Raw genomic sequence first — 20,657 nt, forward strand, 5'->3', positions numbered from 1 at the left:
ATAGAGAGTTTTAGTCTTTGGGGGGGAAAAAAATTAACTAGAGAGGCAAAAAACATGGGAAAAGCAGGGGCAGGGAAAATAAAGTTAAATTCTAACACCGAAATGAAGAAGTAAATTAAATTCTATGTACTATACAATGAGTTTCCAGCCCTCTCTCCCACCTAAACCCTCATTATGCTAGCTGCCAGATACTTTAGCAATGGAGTGTATTAATCTCTGGAGAAAATTATCAGAGAAAAGGTCAACAAGACATTCAGGGGTCCCATCATGAATTTTCTCTGCTAGAGATCCAGGAGATTTTTTAAATAAATAACACCTGTTCCACATATGCACACACACCATAAAGTATCTCATCAGTTTTTTAGTCTTTACTCCTAAATTTAAATGGTCACCAGAAATAAAAAGAAATTTGAAGAAAGGTTGTTATAACATGAAAAAGATACAGCAGATAAAAGGAATTTAGAAAAAACAGAGACAATGTAATGAGACCTAAAAAATTAAAAAAAAAAAACACTATTTAAGAGATAAAACATATTTTATCCTCCAAACAAGGAAAAGGCACATTTTTGAAAAATGAAGTATAAAGAACAGAAAGAACACATGGAAATGTTAGAACAGAATAGCTGAAATACAAGTTTTAATAGAAAATTTAAAAGATAAAAAAGGTAAACTCTGCCTTGCTGAAAGAGGAAATTTTTTAAATACCAAGAGAGTTGGAAAATAGGAAGAAAAGGTAAAAAAAAAAAATTAGAAGGTCAGAGAAAGAAGTCAAACAAGAGTGCTAGGTAAAAAAGAAAAAAAAGAGGAAAAAATTATATAAGAAATAAGAATATATCCCACAACTGAAGATTAGTTACCACATTGAAAGGGACTACTGAATACCAAGTACAATAAATTGAACACAGCCACACTAAAGCACATTACCATAAAATTCTAAAATACTAGATATAAAGACTTTTCACACAAAAAAAATTTAATGAGTATACATATATGATCAGGAGACAACATAACAGCAATTCTCAACATCAATAGAGAGAAATGCCTTAAAATACTGAGGAAGCATTTCAAACTATAAATTTCATAACCAAACTATCAAGCATAAAAGTAGAATAAAGATACTGTTAAACATGCAAGCTTTATATCCTTTGAATGCTTCCTGTAACTTACTAAAAAAGAGCTCTGCTAAAATGTCATAGTGAACCAAGAACTAGGGAAAGCTAAAACCCAGAAAACAGGAAATAAAACACAGAAAGAGATGGAGAGAAAATTCACAATAACAGTAAGAGAAGATCCAGGATAACAGTCATGCATCAGGCCTGAAGAACAAGCAATGCAGTCTGCAACAAGTACAAAAGGTATATAAAGGTGTATGAGGGAGCTCAGGGCTACTGCATTGTACAACTTGCTTGTACAATGGCTTGAGTGGGAGTGGAGGCTGCCATTCACATCACAGTCTGTGTAAATGAACACTCTGGAGTTGTGTAGCACAAGCTGCCTTCAGCATACAGTGAACTTGGGAGGGCTCCAAGTCTGATGTTCCCTGGTTAAAAAAAAAAGAAATTGACAGGTTATATATTTTACATTGTGAAAAAAGGTACCTAGAGGTGTTTCACAGTTTCATAGAAGAGTTTGGAAGAAATTAGTGATAATTAAAAAGAAAATGAAAAAAAGTAAGACTATTTTCAACTTTAGGAAAACCAAAACATGTACAATAATGGAAAGGTGAGTAGAGTATATGAGCAGAGTATGCTACTTGATATCAGTGAACAGTATCTATATAATCATTAATATGTGTGCATTAATTTAACCAAATACTATAATATAACTGTGTTGAAACAATACTTTTAAAAAAACATAGACATACAAAAACACTGTATTTGGAAATACGGTGTGAATACCAGGAATAAAACAGCTAAAAAGTTTAATGTAGTTCCTTTAGGAACAGCATCTGAGGTGTGGTACAAGTGAAAACTCATTTTAAGCCTTATTTTATAAATCCATTTTACTTTTTTTAGTAAGTAGATATTACGATTACTTTGATTTTAAAAATACATTTGGAAAACATGAGTGTCAGACATCAAATGCCAACTGTTCCTGTTTTGATTGCAGATTGTACAAGTTTTATTTTAATCTGTTGATATTGCTTTCGTGATGTGATCTGTGACATGATACAAATTTGATCAAGTAGAGATTCATGATGAGGAAGCTATTTTTTTCAACTTCTAAATGCATCTTTTATTTTCTCTTTGTCAATTTCTTTTGGAAAAAAAATCAAAATAAATAGGGCTGATTACAGCCTATTAAGAACAGATGGATAATGTTCCCATTAGGAAGTAGATCAAATGGACATAATTTTTTCTCCCTTTTTATGTCCATCATCTGCAATGGATACTAGAACAAGTAAATATGCATATTCATAATATATAGATTGAAAAAACAAACACTCCTAGACTACAGGTTCAAAATCAAAAAGAAGGAATTTTATTTTCTTCCTGGGGACAATAGACAAATGACAAAGCAATCTTCACAGTTCTTAATGAGATCCCAAGGTAATTGTGATGGTCTTAAAAGTGAAATACTTGAATAGCTGAATTTAAACTAAATGCTTTTCCTAGCACCTTCTAGTTGTTTATAACAAAGAGTGTGGCACACAGAATATTGGATAACAGGAATAATGCATTTTTGTATTCTCAGGAACATCAAGATTTATTATTAGGAGTTCAGCACTGATTAATGGTATCACAATGAATACCAAAAGGGAGCATGAAGAGATTTGTCACTTATTATAAAGTGTAGTCACATTTGTTTTAGTTTCTTGTTGAGGGTCCAAGGAACCAAAGCCATTACTTTGTGAATGAAATATTGTGTGACAGATATTAATAAAAGGACATCTGAAGCTCCCTAGTTCCCCTTGATTACCATCTATGCATTCAATTTTGGAAAGGAATCAAGTGAATTGGCTAGGGCTTTAAAATACTTGAGAGTGATAGCATTGCCTAGGGCAAGACACTGGCCCCTTCAGGCTGCAAGGTAATTGTGTAACTGGCAAAGTCTCTCTGCTCTACCCTGAATTCCTCTGGATCCCAGAATTATTTCGCTCCCTGCTGTCAATGAGCCAAGGGGTAATTTTGTTATGAATATATATTAATTTCTGTCTTCCATGTGACTCATTTTTTAGTGCATTAAATGATGTACTTAAATTTCATCAATTAATTTTATCTACCAGAGTTCTTCACTCTCTAATTCAAGGACAGCTAACTGCAGGTTACAGACACTGCTAACAGCTAAACTTAAGGAAGATGGTTGCGTGCTTTCATCCAAAGGCTGGTGCTAATGTCAGTTTTCATTTTAAGTGTCTGATGTATGTAGCTTTGTCTGACAAGAACTTAAAATGAAATGCAATTTTACACAGCTAAAAGATATAACTGTGCTTCTATCAATTGGGTTTTTTATTAAGTTTTTAAAGTGTTCATTTATTTCTAGCCTCTGTCTTGTTTGACTTTAGAGATGTTTGATCTACTACATTTTATTTCTTATTATTTGTAAGTTTCTCTTTCCTCTCTCTTTCTCTCTCTCTCTCTCTCTCTCTCTCTCTCTCTCTCTCTGTCTCCCTCTTTCCCTCCCTCCATTCCTCCCTCCCTCCCTCTCTCCTTTGCATATATACACACAGTTTGTGATGCTAGCATTAATCGGATTTCCAGGAAACTTATTACAAAATGTTTAGCCCCACTAAGAGTACATTTTCAGAGCCCCACATAAACTTATTTAACAACTCTGTTTCTGTAAATACAATGCAAAGTCATACAGCTAAGTGACTAATTTTTGTGTGTAAATCTAAAACCCAATTGCTTCCAACAAAGTAGCTTTAGCAAAATAAATTTATCAGCCAAATAAGACTTATCACCCGCATGAGACTTCAGAGTTTATAATTACTTGTAGTAGAATATAATTATAAAAGCATGTCTTTAGGGAATAATCATCAAATAAATGAAATGATCATTCATTGTCCAGAACTAGAAGAATTCTCTACAGGGCATCATGACACTGAATACTGGTTGTTATGAATACTGGGATCTAGGTAATTTCCATGATCCTAGCAGTCCTGTTAAACGCCCTACCAAGAAAAAACTATTATAGTAGTCCCCCTTTTCCATGGTTTCACTTTCCATGGTTTCAGTTACCTATGGTCAGTTGTAACGTCTTGGTGATCCAGGGTCACCCAAAGCAGATGGTCCTCCTTTTGACATATTCAGAAGGTCAACAGTAGCCTAATACTATGCCATAACACCTATGTCACTTCATCTCATCAGTATCGTATCATCACAAAAAGAAGGGTGAGTACAGTACAATATTTTGAGAGAGAGGTCATATTCACAGAACTTTTATTAAAATATATTGTTATAATTGTTATATTTTACTATGTCATTGTTGTCAATTTCTCACTATGCCTAATCTATAAATTAAATTTCATTATAGGTATGTATGTATAGGAGAAACAAAGCATATATAGGGCTCAGTATTATCCATGGTTTCAGACATCGACTCGAGGGTCTTAGAATGTATCCCCTGGTGGATAAGGGGAGACTACTATACTCTGATGACAAGGAAATCATTGAGTTTGTGACAGAATTTGTGACAGAAATTGACATTCAACTTGAGTCCTAAAGATCCTACTGGCCCTTCCTCATCTAGTCTTAGAGAACTGCTCTTCCTGAGTCAAACCTGCTGCTGCCAGCTTTCGTGCTCAGGGGAGACTAGGATCAATGCATCGGACCATCTTCACCCTAGTTCATCTAAATACATTCAATATTGAGATGTGACCCAGTGTTTGCATCCATCTCTACCTTCTCCTTGCTACTTCCATTATACCTAGAGAAGTACACTGTCCTGTTTCATGTTGATTATAGCTAAAAATAGGAAACACACACACACACACACACACACACACACACACACACGTAACATTCTGCTTATTTCAGACAAAAGAGAGCAGCATGTGGAGGCTAGAGATATGTAAACAACCACAGCTATCTGCCAGGACAAACTTCCAATTCTACAGGGCCCATCCCCTTGGCAGTGGATTTGTTGAGATTAGATAAGAGAGTAAGTGGGGACTTCACCCATTTGCTCTTGTTTATCACTAATTAGATGATGAAAGAGAGGCTCCACGAGTGTGCTTAGAATAGAATGGACGACAGTCCATGTGGTGGGATGTAAAGGGCACCATAAATTTGCGAGAGAACTAATACCTGCTGAAAGATAACTCACAGAATATCAGGGCAAGAGGGAGCTTTAAATTTAATCTAGTCAAACTCACCATGTGATAATTTAATTCCTTCTGAAATTCCCTGTCAGTAGTTGTTTACCATTTTCTTAAAAATATCCCATAAATTTGTAGAGGCTAAAGTTGAAATACAGTGGGTTTAAGATTAACGAGAGGTATAGAAGTCAAAACAATAAATTTAAGAACATGGTACGAGGAAAAGAAAGAAAAGGCAACTTCAGGTGGAAAGAAAAAGTTCACTAGCTTCTGAGAGAGGCCTTATTCTCTGACGATTTTAGTTGTTGGTTCAGTCTGAAACAAATGTGATCTCTTTGTTATTTCACTTTATACACATTTACCGAATAGCTAGTATTTGCTAGGATTGGGGGATACAGAAACAATCGATACATCATTTCTTTCACCTTTAAGGGGCTTAGACTCTGAGACAAATGCTGCATAAAAAAATCATCTTGCAAGGTGAGTGAAAAGTGCTAAAACAAAGAACTCCTGTAAAACTAAAGGAGTTCCCTAATGGGATAATTACAGAAGAAGTGAATACTTGACCTAAAATATTTGAGAAGGACTTTGCTAGTGGACAAATCAAGCAAGTGAATCAGGTGAGTGGGAGGCTGATGGGATCCCAAACAGTGTAGCCAGAGATTAAATCTACAATATGACTAGTGAATAGTCAGAAATCGGATGTGGTTATAGTTTCAAATGTATGGGGCAAAGGTAGGAGAGGTTGCTGGGAAAGTAGTGGAAATGCCATCCAAAAGAGCACAGTATGATAGGGGAATTCAACTGGACCAAGAAAAAAAATCTGCGTCTTACTGATTTAGGGTTTCCAAGTTAAATGACTGTTACTTGGACTAAAGTATTTACAATAAACAGAGTCTTAAATTACCTAGAACAGTGATCAGTCAGATATTTGAAAAAGTAGAAATCCAAGAAAACGTACATAATATTGTAAATATTTCATGTTATGTGAAAGATAAAGGACATTCATTATCTAATATTTTTATTGTAGGACAGGACTTTTCTTAATAACTGTATGAATATGCTGATTGTAATCCTCCATTTCCTTCTTTCACTAACGGTACATATAAATCATTATCTATAATTTCTACTTAATGGTTTTGAAGCAAGAATTTTTAAATGTCATCAAAAAACAAATCTTTATATTTTAATAACTTTTCCTCCAATTGTTTATATTTAGCTTACTCACACCTAATTTGACAGCAAATACAGTGAATTTAGCAATTCACCTTTATCAAGCCTTTCCAGAGCATTCTAATTAGTTATCATGGAAACAACTTTCTTTTCACACTCACACTACATTAACTCATAGATTATCAAGTAAATTATATAATTATTATAATAATAATTGGCACAATCGGCCTGGGAATACACTGGGATAAGCATATAAACCAACTAGTAGAACTGTAACAAATTACCAGGCATTTGAGCTGGCTAGTAGCTTATTCTTGTATGTTCAGCAGGTCCTGAGCACAGGATAGCATGTTCTGTGAATAGAACAGCATTAGCTATTCTTCTGACAGTTAAGTGCAGAAGAGAGAATGGAGAATCTGCCTTGAAAACTATTTTCTTCTCTCCCCTGTTTATATATTTAGACATTTCAAAAATTCAGCTAATTTTTTCAATCATGTATTCCCATTATGTTCCTATCAGAAGAAATAGTAATTTCAAAGATTTTATGCTCTAGAGATTTTTCAGAAATGCCTTATTAGGTCTCAAATGTATGAGCAATGACATTTGGGTTCAGGTCAAAGAACTTGTTGTCCAAAGGAGTTCCATATCAAGAGAAACTGATTCTCAGTTAAAAATAACATAGTATTTATGTAGGATGCAAGACAGACAATCAGACCTTGTTATTCACTATTGTCATTTCAGTGATTGTTGTAAACTACACAATATTTGGAGGAGCTCATAAATGACAGTGCATACACATTTTAAATTGAGGTATGCAAGCCGCTGGCATTTATAACAAAAGTCCAGTGTCTGGCACAAACACAGAGTGTTCCTGTTTCTACATCTATTTGATTCCATGATGTAACATTACATATTTAACCTAGCGTAATCCTTAAAAGCAATAACAATCTATTAAAGATGGAAAAATAGGGTAACTGTGTATTTGGATAAATATTCTTCATGAGTGGGATTCTATGTTTGTGTTCTCATCAGGCGATAGAGTAAATATGTATGTAATATACTTTCTTTTCAGCATATGTGACTCTTGCTGAAAACCTTTAAATAGGAATGGGTATGACTTTTATTTAGTAAGTTGGTAAGTCATAAATTAATTTTAAACTCACAAACATGGATTTTTCAATATTCTATAATTGAATAAGGGGCAAATACATAATGAAAAATAATTAGATTTCACATGCTGAGCCAAAAGATAAATATTATATGATTTCACTTATACACAGAAACTAAGGAACAAAAGAAACAAACTAAATGAAAACAGACTCACAGATACAGAAAAACAAACTGGTGATTGCCAGAGGGGAGGGGGTTTAAGGGCTGGGTGAAAAAAATGAAGGATAAAGAAGTACAAATTGGTAGTTACAAAACAGTCACAGGGATTTACAGTATAGCATAGGATATATAGTTAATATTATTGTAATGGTTGTGTGTAGTGCCAGATGGGTGCTAGAGTAATTGAGGGGATTACTTCATGGATTATATAAGATAATTTTAAAAATATTTTTGAAAGAAAGCAATAACAATTTTTAGGACATTATCTTTTTAATTATAGGAAGGCCAACATTCTAAATAAATGTCTTATAAAATGGTTTTAAAAGAAAAAAGTTTGTGGTAGCTTCCAAGAGTAACTTTTCCTAGTCATAGAAATTTTAGGTAGCAAAAAGGAAGGAAAGTATTCTACCCCTAAGAGTCATTTGAGCAAAATGAACGTCAGTTTGGATGGAGCACAGGATCCCTGTTGGGGATGGGGTAGCAGCTAAGGTAGACATGCTAATGCATGTAGAAAAGGTAGGCAAGTCCAAGATTGCTGCCCTTGACTGCCAGGCTATGGTGTTTAGACCTTACCCTGGTTTTCAAGTATCGCAGTGTAATAATAAAGCATTGTTGTAAAAGGTTACTCTCACAGTGGTATATAAGGTTTCCAAGTAGATGTAAGGTGAAAATAATGTAGACATGAGAGTAGGGAAGAGATGCAGGAAGAGTCTACTGCTAAGAAAAATTAGATTCTTGGGATGATGTAGCAAAGGGAAAAAAAATTTCAGTGACAAGACAGCAAACAGAGCCAAATGTTCAGAGAGTTAAAACAGAGAAAAGGTTATTTGATTTGGCAATTAGGATTCTGTCAGTGCAATTTAAGGAAGGGATTTCAGTAGACTCAAGACAACAAAGCTAAATAAACAGTGGCTTAAAGTTACAGTAAAGAATTATGAAGAGACAATGTTGATTAATTCTGAATCCAAAATTTTGGCAATGATGAAAGAAAGGTGAAAACTGTACATTTCATTTACAGGCTGCAGGGAAAAAAGTTTGAAGATAGAAAGATTGAAGATGCTATAGATCAGGAAAAAAATGAGTAAGCAAGGTCTTTGAGGAGCAAGTAGATTGCACCTAGGCCTAAAAATGAGACAGGGCACATCTTCTTCAGACAGGAAATGGAGCAAGGAAGAAAGATGAACATCAAGAAAGGGTACCTTTGAGTAGTAAAAAGAGAAGATGGATGAGTTGTGATAAGTGATATCCTCTATCTTTTTTTGTAAAACAGGGGTAAGGCAATCTGACAATACTGGGGCTAGTAAAATGAGATTAAAGCACTGAAGAAATCAGTAATTTAGAAAAACTGTTACTAGGAAATTGATATATGAATACAAAGTCTTACTATTCTCAGTGAGTTAAAAAGGAAATTAAAGGCCACAGAGAGTGAAATCAACACATCTAGTGACTCTCTATAGATATTGTATAGTCTGGGAGCATAATAAAAGGATAAATTGGCCAAGAGTTGATCCAGACAGAGTAGATCTGTCTATAGGTTAAAGACATAAGGCAATCTAGGGCATTAGGACTATTTAAAGGCAACTGAGGAAGATTCTAACTGGGGCAGGGCTGAGAAAAATGAGAAGCTGGGTGGGTCATTAGAGGTCTCGTCAGGACAGGATCTAGTCAATGAGCATAGAACAACATCTGAAATATACAGCACAACAATATCATAATGCAAAAGGTGTGGTTGCCTTTTCTTACTAATAATCTCCCCAGAGTCTCATAAACTTTAAAAAATGGATAAAATAATACAAGAACTTGTATTGAAAGATAAACAATTGCTTAACAGCACTTGAAGTATCATTATTCAGCTATTAGAGCATTTGTAGGAAGACCTAACCTCACTAAAAAGAGAGAGATGCTTCTAACTTCCAAAGATCAGTGAGTGGTTAATAGGCATCATCAAAATTAACTAAATATTGAAGGTAAGATTAATAAACTTGGTAGAGAATGAAAAGTTTTTATGGAGAATGCCACTAAAAACTTTAATGGGTTAAGTAGTTGAAATTGTAGACAAAATAAAATGATTTTCCATAATTTAAACAAATAAATAATAAATAAACTCAGTAAATGTGACATCAGAAACATTGGAGTGAGAGACGTCCCTGGATCTCTCCCCTTGAAACAACAATAACCTGACCATCTAAAACTCAACAAAAAACACCCAAACTGCACATCAGCATGTCTGAATGTGGGATCCACACATAAGAGCTACCACCAGTGGGAACACTGGGGGTCAGTGGCAGTGAACTGTGAGAAACAAAGAATTGCCTCTCTCAGCCACCAGAGCTCCCTGTAGGAGGAGGAGAGGAGAAGGTGTGGCAACTTCCCTGAACAGCCCTGCCTGGGAGTGCTGTGAGCTCCATGTGCCCAGCAGCAGTGCACAGTCATGAAGGTAGAGGCAGAGAAAGAGGATGGCAGAAAAGTGGGGACGGAAAAAACAGGGATGGCAGAGAAACAACAGTTGATTTTTACCAGCTGCAGCTGAAAAACTGAGGCTGAGCCACAGATCCCATTCCCCAACCTAGAGGGCTCCCCATACCCATTGAGATGAAACGCTGCAGAGCCCCCAGGGAATCTGTACAAACGCTACCAAAACTGTCCCTAACACTGACAGAAACTGAAACTGAGGATAGCGACCATGATTAAACATCTATAAGAAAAAAAAAGACATCATTAAAACTTTATATAAAGCAGAGATTCAAGAGGCTTAGATGCCATCTACTGGAAACCAAAAGAAAAACACCTTCTAGGCAACAGGCTAGGGACTATTATATAATAAATCTTCTTTCTGGAAAAAAAAAAAAATCAGAATACACTTCCATTAATGCCCAGATGGAAAAATAGTCCATTAAACACCATTAACAACCAAGGTGACAAGACATCTCAGAAAGAAAGAGAAAAACCTCCAGAAAATAACCTTGCATACATAGAAATATGTGACAAATGACAGAGAATTCAGGATGATACTTCTGAAAAAAACACAATGAGATCTGAAATGAATCATATCAACAATTTCAGGAACTGAAAAAACAACTAGATGAGGAGAATGAGTTCTTTAACAAAGACACTGAAACCTTCAAAAAAGAAAAAAAAAATGAATAGACCTTCTGGAGATAAAGAACACATTGCAAGAGTTGAAAAATAAAATAAGCTTGGGAAATAAAAGTAGACCAAATGGAGGAAAGGATCAGTGATATCGATGACAGAAATCTAGAAATAAATCAGAAGAAAGAAGAGAGAGATCAAAGAATGAAAAATAATGAAAGAGAAATACAAGAACTAGCTGATACCATCAGGAGAGGAAACATAAGAATAATAAGCATTATTGAAGGCAAGGAAAGGGGGCAGGTATTAAAATGCATTTTCAGACAAATAGTTGACAAGAATTTCCCAAATTTAAGGAATGAGCTGGAGCTGGGAATTCAAGAAGTCAATAGAACACCCAATTATCTCAACCCAAAAAGGCCTTCATAAAGACACAGCATTTAAAATTAACAAAAATCAATGACAAAGAAAATTCTCAGGGTAGCTAGGGAAAAGAAGACAGTTGCCTATAAAGGAAAATCCATTAGATTATCGTCAGACTTCTCAGCACAAACTTTACAAGCTAGAAAGGAGTGGAATCAAATATTCAAATGATTAAATGAAAGGAACTACCAGCCAAGAATAATGTATCCAGCTAAGCTCTCCTTTATATGTGAAAGAGAAATAAAGACCTTTCCAGACATACAAAAATGGAGAGAATTCTCTACTAGAAGGCCTGCACAACAGGAAAGACCTAAAACAAAATGACAAAAAAAAAAAAAAAATACATAATTAGGAGTAAGGTGACTAGCCGGATGATGGAAGCAGAGGTGTGCAACCCTTACTAAGAACAGGGCATTATAAGCTTAAAAATAAGAAGAGATTTATTATAGTAAGAGAGTAATGAACATTCAGCATGCGTAGGGACTAATAGAGATGACAATGACTGAAAAGAAGAGTATTCAAAGATCCAAATTCATAAAGGGGAATGGAGATAAGGCACACACAAAAGAAAAGGGATGGCCCTACATATATAACTATCCTTTACATATTAATAACAGTAACCACAACCACACACCAAAAATTCAGAACCAAAGTATATAACATAAAATAAGAAGTACCAGAAGGAAAACCCACAAAAGCTAACCGAAATAAAGAAAATAGAAACACAAGGAAGAAGAAGCAATGGAAACACCGAGCTACCAGAAAGCAAAAGATAAAATGGCTATATAAGAAGACCTCGATAATCACCCTAAATGTAAATGGACTAAACTCACCAATAAAAAGGCACAGAATTGCATATTGGATTAAAAAATCAAAACTGAATAATATGCTGCCTCCAGGAGACAAATCTCAGTTCCAAAGACAAATACAGACTCAAAGTGAAAGGGTAGGAAATGATATATCAAGCAAATGGCATTCAGAGGAAAGTGGGAGTAGAGGTACTAATATAGGACAAAATAGACATCGAAATAAAAAAGCTAAAGAAAGATACTGAGGAACACTTCATAATGATAAAGAGAATCATGAACCAAGAAGAAATAACACATTAATATCTATGCTCCCAATCAGAGAGCCCCGAAAAGTTAAACCAAGTACTAACAAAACTAAAGGGAGAAACAGACCAAAATACTATCATAAATACCCAGCTATCAGATATGGACAGATCATCCAAACAGAAAATCAGTAAGGAAATAACATCCTTAAATGATACATTAGACAAAGTGAACATAATTGACATTTACAGAGCCTTTCATTCCAAAACAGTTACTTATACATTCTTCTCTAGTGCACATGGAACATTCTCAAGAATCGACCACTTACTGGGACACAGAGACAAATATATGAGGGTTGAAATCATACCAACCGTATTCTCTGATCATAATGCTTTGAAACTAGAGAATGACTGCAAAAAGAAATCAGGAACAACCACAAATATATGGAGATTAAACAACTTGCTACTGAAGAATAACTAAGTCAGAGAAGAAATGAAAAGAGGGATCAAGAAATACATAGAAACAAATGAAAATGATAGTGCAACATATCAAAACTTTTGGGACATGGCAAAAGTGGTCATAAGAGGAAAGTTCATATCATTACAGGCCTGTCTCCAAAAACAAGAATGAGCTCAAATAAACAACCTAATGCTTCATCTTAAAAAACTAGAAAAGGAAGAACAAATGAGGCCTAAAATCAGCAGAAGAAACGAAATAATCTAAATTAGAGCAGAAATAAATGAACTTAAAAACAAGTAACAATAGAAAAAATAAATGCAACAAAGAGCTGTTTCTTTGAGAAAGTTAATAAAATTAACAAACCACTGGCTAGACTCACTAAAGAAAAAAGAGAAAGACCACGAATAAACAAAATCAGGGATGAAAGAGGGGAAATTACAACAAACATTGCAAAAATATAAAGGATCATACAAGAAAACTATGAAAAAGTATATAACACCAAATTTAATAACCTAGAAGAAATGGATCAGTACTTAGAAAAATACAAACTTTCTAGACCGAAGCAAGAAGAACTGGAAAATCTAAATAGACCGATCAGCAGTATGGAAATAGAAACAATTATCAAAAACCTACCAAAAAGTAAAAGTCCAGGACCAGATAGTTTCACCAGTAAATTCTACCATACATTCAAAAAATGTTTAATACCTATTCTCCTCAAGCTCTTCCAAAAAATCAAAGAGGAGGCAATACTTCTCAATGCATTTTAGGAGGCCAATATCATCCTGACGCCAAAATCTGATAAAGATAATACACACAAAAAAGAAAACTACAGACCAATATCTCTCATGAGCACAGGTGCAAAAATCCTAAATAAGATTCTAGCAAACCAAATACAGCAACACATTAAAAAGATTATCTATCACAATCAAGTGGGCTTCATCCCAAGGGCACAGAGATGGTTCATCATATGCAAATTGATTAATGTGACATACCACATAAACAAATTAAAAAATAAGAATCATACAATCATATCAATAGATGCAGAAAAATCTTTGACAAGATATAGCACAGATTTATGATCAAAACACTTAATAAAATCGGTATATAATGAAGGCCATATATGACAAACCCTCTGCCAACATTATACTTAATGGTCAGAAACTAAAACCTTCCCTCTAAGATTGAGAACAAGGCAAGGCTGTCGACTATCACCACTGTTATTCAATATAACATTGAAGGTCCTATCAAGTGCCATCAGGCAAGGGAAAGATATAAAAGGCATCCACATAGGAAATGAAGAAGTCAAACTGTCACTATTTGCAGGTGACATGATTCTCTATATAGAAAACCCTAAAGACTCCACAAGAACACTACTAGAAATAGTAAGCAAACACGGAAAAGTCTCCGGATACAAAATCAATGTTCGAAAACCCATAGTGTTCCTATACTCTAATAATGATGTGTCAGAAAAAGAAGTAGAAAAAATAATTCCTTTTGCAATTGCAAAATATCTAGGAATAAAATATCTAGCAATAAATCTAATGCAACAGGTGAAGGACCTATATAATGAAAACTACAAAACCTTATTAAAAGAAATCGAAGAAGATATAAAGAAATGGAAAGATATTCCGTATTCTTGGATTGGAAGAATCAATATAGCTAAAATGATCATATTACCTAAAACATTATATAGATTTAATGCAGTCCCCATCAAAATCCCATAGGCATTTTTTAAAGAAATGAAATAAAAAATCATCAGATTTGTATGGAAGCACAAAAGAACCTGAATTGCCAAAGCCATCCTGAGAAAAAAGCACGAGGCTGGAGGCATCACTCTGCCCGACTTCAAATTATATTACAAAACAACAGTAATCAAAACGGCATGGTATTGGCAGAAAAATAGACACACAAACCAGTGGAACAAAATCGAGAGTCCAGAAGTAAACTCATGTTTATATGGGAAAATAATTTTTGACAAAATAGCCAAAAACATACAGTGGAGAAAGGAAAGCCTATTCAATAAATGGTGCTGGGAAAACTGGAAAGCTACCTGAAAAAGAATGAAACTAGACTGTTGTCTATCACCACACACCAAAATTAACTCAAAATGTATTAAAGACCTGTATATAAGACCAGAGTCAATAAAATGCATAGAAGAAAACATAGGAACTAAACCCAAGGACACTGGACTTAAAGCAGATTTTATGAATTTGACCTCAAAAACAAGGGAACTAAAAGCTAAAATAGATGAATGGGACTACAACAAAATAAAAAGCTTCTGCTCAGCAAAGGAAACTGTCAACAAGGTAAAGAGGCAACCATTTGAATGGGAAAATATATTTTCAAGCAATGCCTCCAATAAGGGCCTAATATCCAAAATATACAAAAAACTCATACGACTCAATAACAAAAAAAACAAACAATCTAATTAAAAATTGGACATAGGACCTGAACAGATACTTCTCCCTAGAGGACACACAAGTGGTCAACAAATATATGAAAAAATGCTCAATATTGCTAGCTACTAGGGAAATGCAAATCAAAACCACAATGAGATACCATCTCACACCTGTTAGAATAGCTGTACTCAAAGTAATAACAAATGCTGGAGAGGATGCAGAGAAAAAAGAACTCTCATACACTGCTGATGCAACTACAAATTGGTACAGCCACTATGGAGGTTCCTCAAAAAACTAAGAATTGATTTACCATATGATCCAGCAATCCTCTACTGGGCATTTACCTCAAAGACTTGAAAACCCATATCCAAAAAGACATTTGCACACCAATGTTCATAGCAACATTATTCACAGTGGCCAGGACATGGAAGCAACCAAAGTGTACTACAATATGGATAAAGAAGCTGTGGTACATATATACAATGGGATATTACTCAGTCATAAGAAGAGGTGAAATACTGTCATTTGTAACAACATGGATGGATCTCTAGATAATTGTGTTACACGAAATAAGCCAGACAGAAAAAGTTGAAAATCACATGATATCACTTATATGTAAGATATAAACCTAAAAGCAACAAATGAACAGGAAAAACAAACAAAGACTCATGGACATGGACAATGGACTAGTGGTTACCAGAAGGTAGGGAGGACAGAGGAGGGGTGAGATAGATGGGGGGAAAAATTTTTTAAATCATTTCAATTCAATAAATAAATAAATAATAAATAAAAAGATTAATAAATTCACTTCTCTTCTTGTCTAATCTGCTCTCTGGAAATAAATCATACAGCTCTAATTTTCTCAGAACTCTAAAATGCTATTTTCGTGAGTTAAGTTTATATTAATTCAATAAACATTTATTAAATGCTTACTAGTGCTGACACACCATATGAGGATATTCAAACATGCCTAACCCACAAAACCTTTTCATTCATGTATCTACTAAAAGATGTTTTAAGACTGCTGAAGGGAAAAAGAAAAAGGAAGGAAGGGATTGGCAATGGAACAGCTATGACTAAGGTGTAAGTTAAAACTTAGAAACGAGGAATGTAGTAAATATGAGAAAGGAAAGGGAGCTAAGAGTCAAATAACACGTAAAAAAAAAAGAGAGAGAGAGAGAGACTAGGGAACAAAGTATCCAAGTCACAGCTATACTGCGAATTAAGAGGAGAACCATAAACTGAGTACAAAAGAATAATGTCAGCTTCAATGATAAAGAGGTTGCAGGTAAACAGAATAATAATCTATGCTGGTTTAAAAAGATATGATTGTAAGTATCCAACCTGAAGAAAATAATTATTTGTACTCCCAGAATATTTTATATTATGGTTATTGAATATATAATCAGTATTCATGGTGCTAGAGAGCTTGTGGATAAGACAGGTAACAAGTTAGAGGAAAATTATATTGCATTTTGTATATGTGTGACAAACAGATAAGTAAAGAATTAATTAATGAAATGTGCATATCTTCAAAAGTCAGTTCTGTACTAGTCAGGATGTTTTTGCTTTCAATGAACAAAAATGAACTCAGTTCATTAAAGCAAAGAAAAAAGAAAGAAGACACTCATTTGCATTTTCTATGACAGAATTTCAGAGGAAATGTTAGCTTCAGGCCTGGTTGGACCCACAGTCTCAAACAGTTTGATCAGTAGTCCCTCATTTTCCAGCTCTTGGCATAGTTTCTTTCTGCAATGGCTCTATTTTGAGCATGATTTCTCTATATTGCGGGTACTGACATTTTCAGCCTTGCATTATCCTAACAGAAAGCAATTTCACAAAATTAAGTAAATAAAAAGAGCTTCTTCACACAGGTCATGCCAAAGTTTTTCCTTGAATTGAATCTTGTGCACCTATTTTCTTTATGCATCAATCTCTGAAATGCAGCCAAGGATAAATATATATACAGGTCATTCCCAACTCCCTAGGTTGGACTGGTTAGACTGGAATTAGCTCAACCAAATGGTATGCACTAAAAGAAAGAAAGGTGGTTCCCAAAATAAAAACTGAGTTACTGTTTTTAGTTTTAACTTAGTGTTTCTAAAGCTAGTGTTTCACATTCTAAATTAGTGTTTCTAAAGCTAGGTTGGAGGGGAATGAAGTGTTTCAGAATCTAGGTAATGGGAGGAAGAATTCTATGGTTATGAACAGGAGATATGGAAAGGAGGAAGAGTATGGATAGAATAAAACTGAGAACCACAACTCCAAATATACTATTATCTATAAAAAGGATACGGTCTATGTTATTTCTAAATCCAGGTCCATGAAGCAAACATATGTTGCTTTCAGATCTAAGTTTACAAAAAAAAATTGAAACTCTTCTATGCACCCTCCTAAAAATTTCTCAAAGATGGAACAGGACTGTCCCTCTAATCATTCTCTATTCTGTCTAGCTTTTATTGGAGCTTCCCATGATAAATACACCCAGTACAAATAAATCATTTGCCATAAAATAAGTAGCATGAAATGGTGGGATTTGTTTACGAGTGTGTGTATAAATGTTAGGTGTTACTACTTATACTGACACCTCTCAAGCTTCAAATACCTGTTTTCAAATTTTGGATGCTATTTAAGATAACATTAAGCATGTTTAAATTTCTCTCAAAAATAATATCTCTAGCCCATTTACCATAAAACTAACTCTAAGCTAAGACATTTAGAGCCACACTAAACTATACATTTTACAACTAAACTATACTGCATTATTTTACACAAAAACTCTGTAGTACATAAGAATCACATTGTTTGTGCATTAAGTTACTTAAGATAAAATTACCCAATGTTGTATGGTATTTAGAACATGTACTAAATCACACCTTTTATGACTTTGGCCTACTTAGGAAGCTAAGTCACCACAATTCAACTTGACATCATTAGGAACCAATAGTCTCTACCACAACATAGCATATGAAGTGAAAGAATATTGCAATGGAGTGAGGAAAAGGTATGAAATATGGAAGAAAGTTTGTATGAATGTCATCCTATAACATGTTTTCAAAAACGGAACATGCAATTATCTTTAACAGCTAACTCTGGGTATTCTATTTTCCATTCTGGAACACTAATTACTTAAATTATGGTCATGAAAAAGATGCACAATACACTTTTAATAAGATTGTTTAAGAAGTATGAAATTTAGAATTAACTGTTCTCTTGTGTGTTCTAGTTCAGCCATTACTTTGGTATTTTTTTGGACATTTGACTAGAATTTTTTTCCAATCCTGGTTTAATTTTGTCAGTGAAATCAACAGTAATGGTATAAAATTAACAACTCTTAATAACCTTAGATGTTAGATACTAATGTATGTATTTCACATTTATATTTGTGATTCTTATTTCTCTTTACACTCCTGTCTGGTAAATCCCAGCCATAGTTCTTGCAGGCCAGGCCTTTTCCAATTATATATGTATTGTTAATTTTTGGTCATTAAGGTTACTAGAGGGTAGGTGGTGGGGGGCAAAAGGAGGTAGATGGAGTAAAGGAGGTCACATATGTGGTGACAGAAAGAAATCTAAATATGAGAGGTGAACACACAGTGTAAATACATAGTATGTATATATAAACCTTATTGTTAAAGTGTACAAATGAAGCTTACTGGATTTCTTTAACCAATGTCACCATAAAAAAAAGTAAACAAACAAACATCAAAAAAAAATTTGGTCATTAATATATTTGCAAATAGTCACTCCTAGATGACTTAGGTCTAGCTTTTATTGGCTACTTTTCCTAAGCTTTCATGATCTGTTCAACTCATAGAAGTCGTGTGCATCTTGATGCTTATATACCAAGTTTCAACTATTAAGGCACTGATTATTTTTCAACTTGATGAAAATACATTACGTCAAAGAAGATCAGCTCAACTTTTGAGGCTGAGATAGCATGACTTCCTTATGTGGTTTTGTAGTCATAAGCGCACCCACCCACACTATGAAGACTGACACCTGAGAGAGAACATTGACTAATTTTTTTCTTTAATTATCTAAGACATTACTCATTCATAGGGGAAAATATCGTGTCACTGGACGTACCCAATGGTAGTGACTACACTGCTATTCCAGGATTTTCACTACATTTGAATTTTATTCTAATGAATCTGTGCTTACAAAATTGTTTTTCCTTTCACGAACAAAATTTCCCTTGGACACATTTTAAAGGTTTCACAATCCTCAAATAAATCCTCGATAACAGTCCCTAATGGCTTTGCAACAGTATTCACCCTTGTCTCAGGCATCCCAAATGTCATTCATCAGATGCTGCTGATTTGACTAAATTCCATAATAAATACATATCAACCATTTCCTCCAAATCCATAAGCACTGGGACTTGTTTAGTTTTCCCTCACATACACTTGCATTTAGATAAAAAAGAATGAGTGATTCTAAATAAGTGGACCTTCTAGAAAATTGATACTTAAAGTGATGTCATCAAAAGGATCACTAATTATGCTACAGCATTCTTTATCTTCTTAACCGCAAAAAAATGCTGAACACAATTTCGTATTTTCCTGACTTGGAGTCATCAAATGAAAGCTATCCAGTAGAGCATAACGTAGCTGTAAGAGTGCATATCCTGCCTCTGCCTCTTTCAACTGTGTAACCTCATGCAAATGACTTGTCTGTACTTCCGTTATCAATAAAATGAAGAAAATGTGTATTTCATAGATTTAACATAGGAATCAAGTATGAACGTTTACATAAAGCAAATCCTGGAACAAAGAAACCACTCAGGAACTTAAAGTAATTTCAATGACTACCATTATCACCATCACCATTGTATTGTCCTCATTTATTACCATCATTATTCTGGGTTGTGCAGTGCTGCTCTCAGGGATTATAGAGATTTATCAGCCTGTATCTTCCCTCACCTATAAACTGTCAATGCCCATGCAGCTCACCTGCATCTAGATTTATCCCTCCCTGTCCTCTTCTTCTAACATATTTTTGAACTATAACTAACCTATTGGAGTTTTATAATAGAAACTTAAACAATTGCTACTAAAGGATCTAAGAAGCCTTCCTATGAATACAGTTCAAGAGCTTTAGTACATAGACACATATATTGGTAATTCACAAGCCTTATTTATTCACATCTTGATTTTCTATTGTGATCCCAATAGAGGAGGTGCTAGGTACATAAATCCTTAACAAGTGAGGAAATAATTGCTTGTCTGTTTTGGTTCCCACCGTGCTCCAAAAATTGTATGTCAAATCTTTTCTGGAGTCCTAACTGCAGGGAGAAAAAACCCCATCCAGGCATAATAAGGCATTACTAAGTAGAAAAACTTCTTAAAAAAAAAACAAAAACAAAATCAAGATCTTCTCATAGCGGGATCGTCTTAAGCAGAACTGCTGCTCTAGTTAACTCATATGACTCCAACTGGATCAACAAAGTAGTATTTCGTTCTTTTGAAC

General features: G+C 34.4%; 1 long non-coding RNA gene across 5 annotated transcripts in view; it reads right to left on the reverse strand.

Moving 5' to 3' along the window:
- Window positions 1–671: 671 nt before the first annotated feature.
- LOC107509152 overlaps window positions 672–20,657 on the reverse strand; it is a 153,147-nt gene continuing 133,161 nt past the window's right edge. For all 5 annotated transcript variants that reach the window (XR_004952507.1, XR_004952510.1, XR_004952509.1 and 2 more), the window contains one exon: window positions 672–1,540. This is a non-coding gene — a long non-coding RNA (uncharacterized LOC107509152). The remainder of the gene's footprint in view (window positions 1,541–20,657) is intronic.

This window comes from Rousettus aegyptiacus, unplaced genomic scaffold (genome assembly GCF_014176215.1).
Source record: "Rousettus aegyptiacus isolate mRouAeg1 unplaced genomic scaffold, mRouAeg1.p scaffold_m13_p_8, whole genome shotgun sequence".
Taxonomy (NCBI): domain Eukaryota; kingdom Metazoa; phylum Chordata; class Mammalia; order Chiroptera; family Pteropodidae; genus Rousettus; species Rousettus aegyptiacus.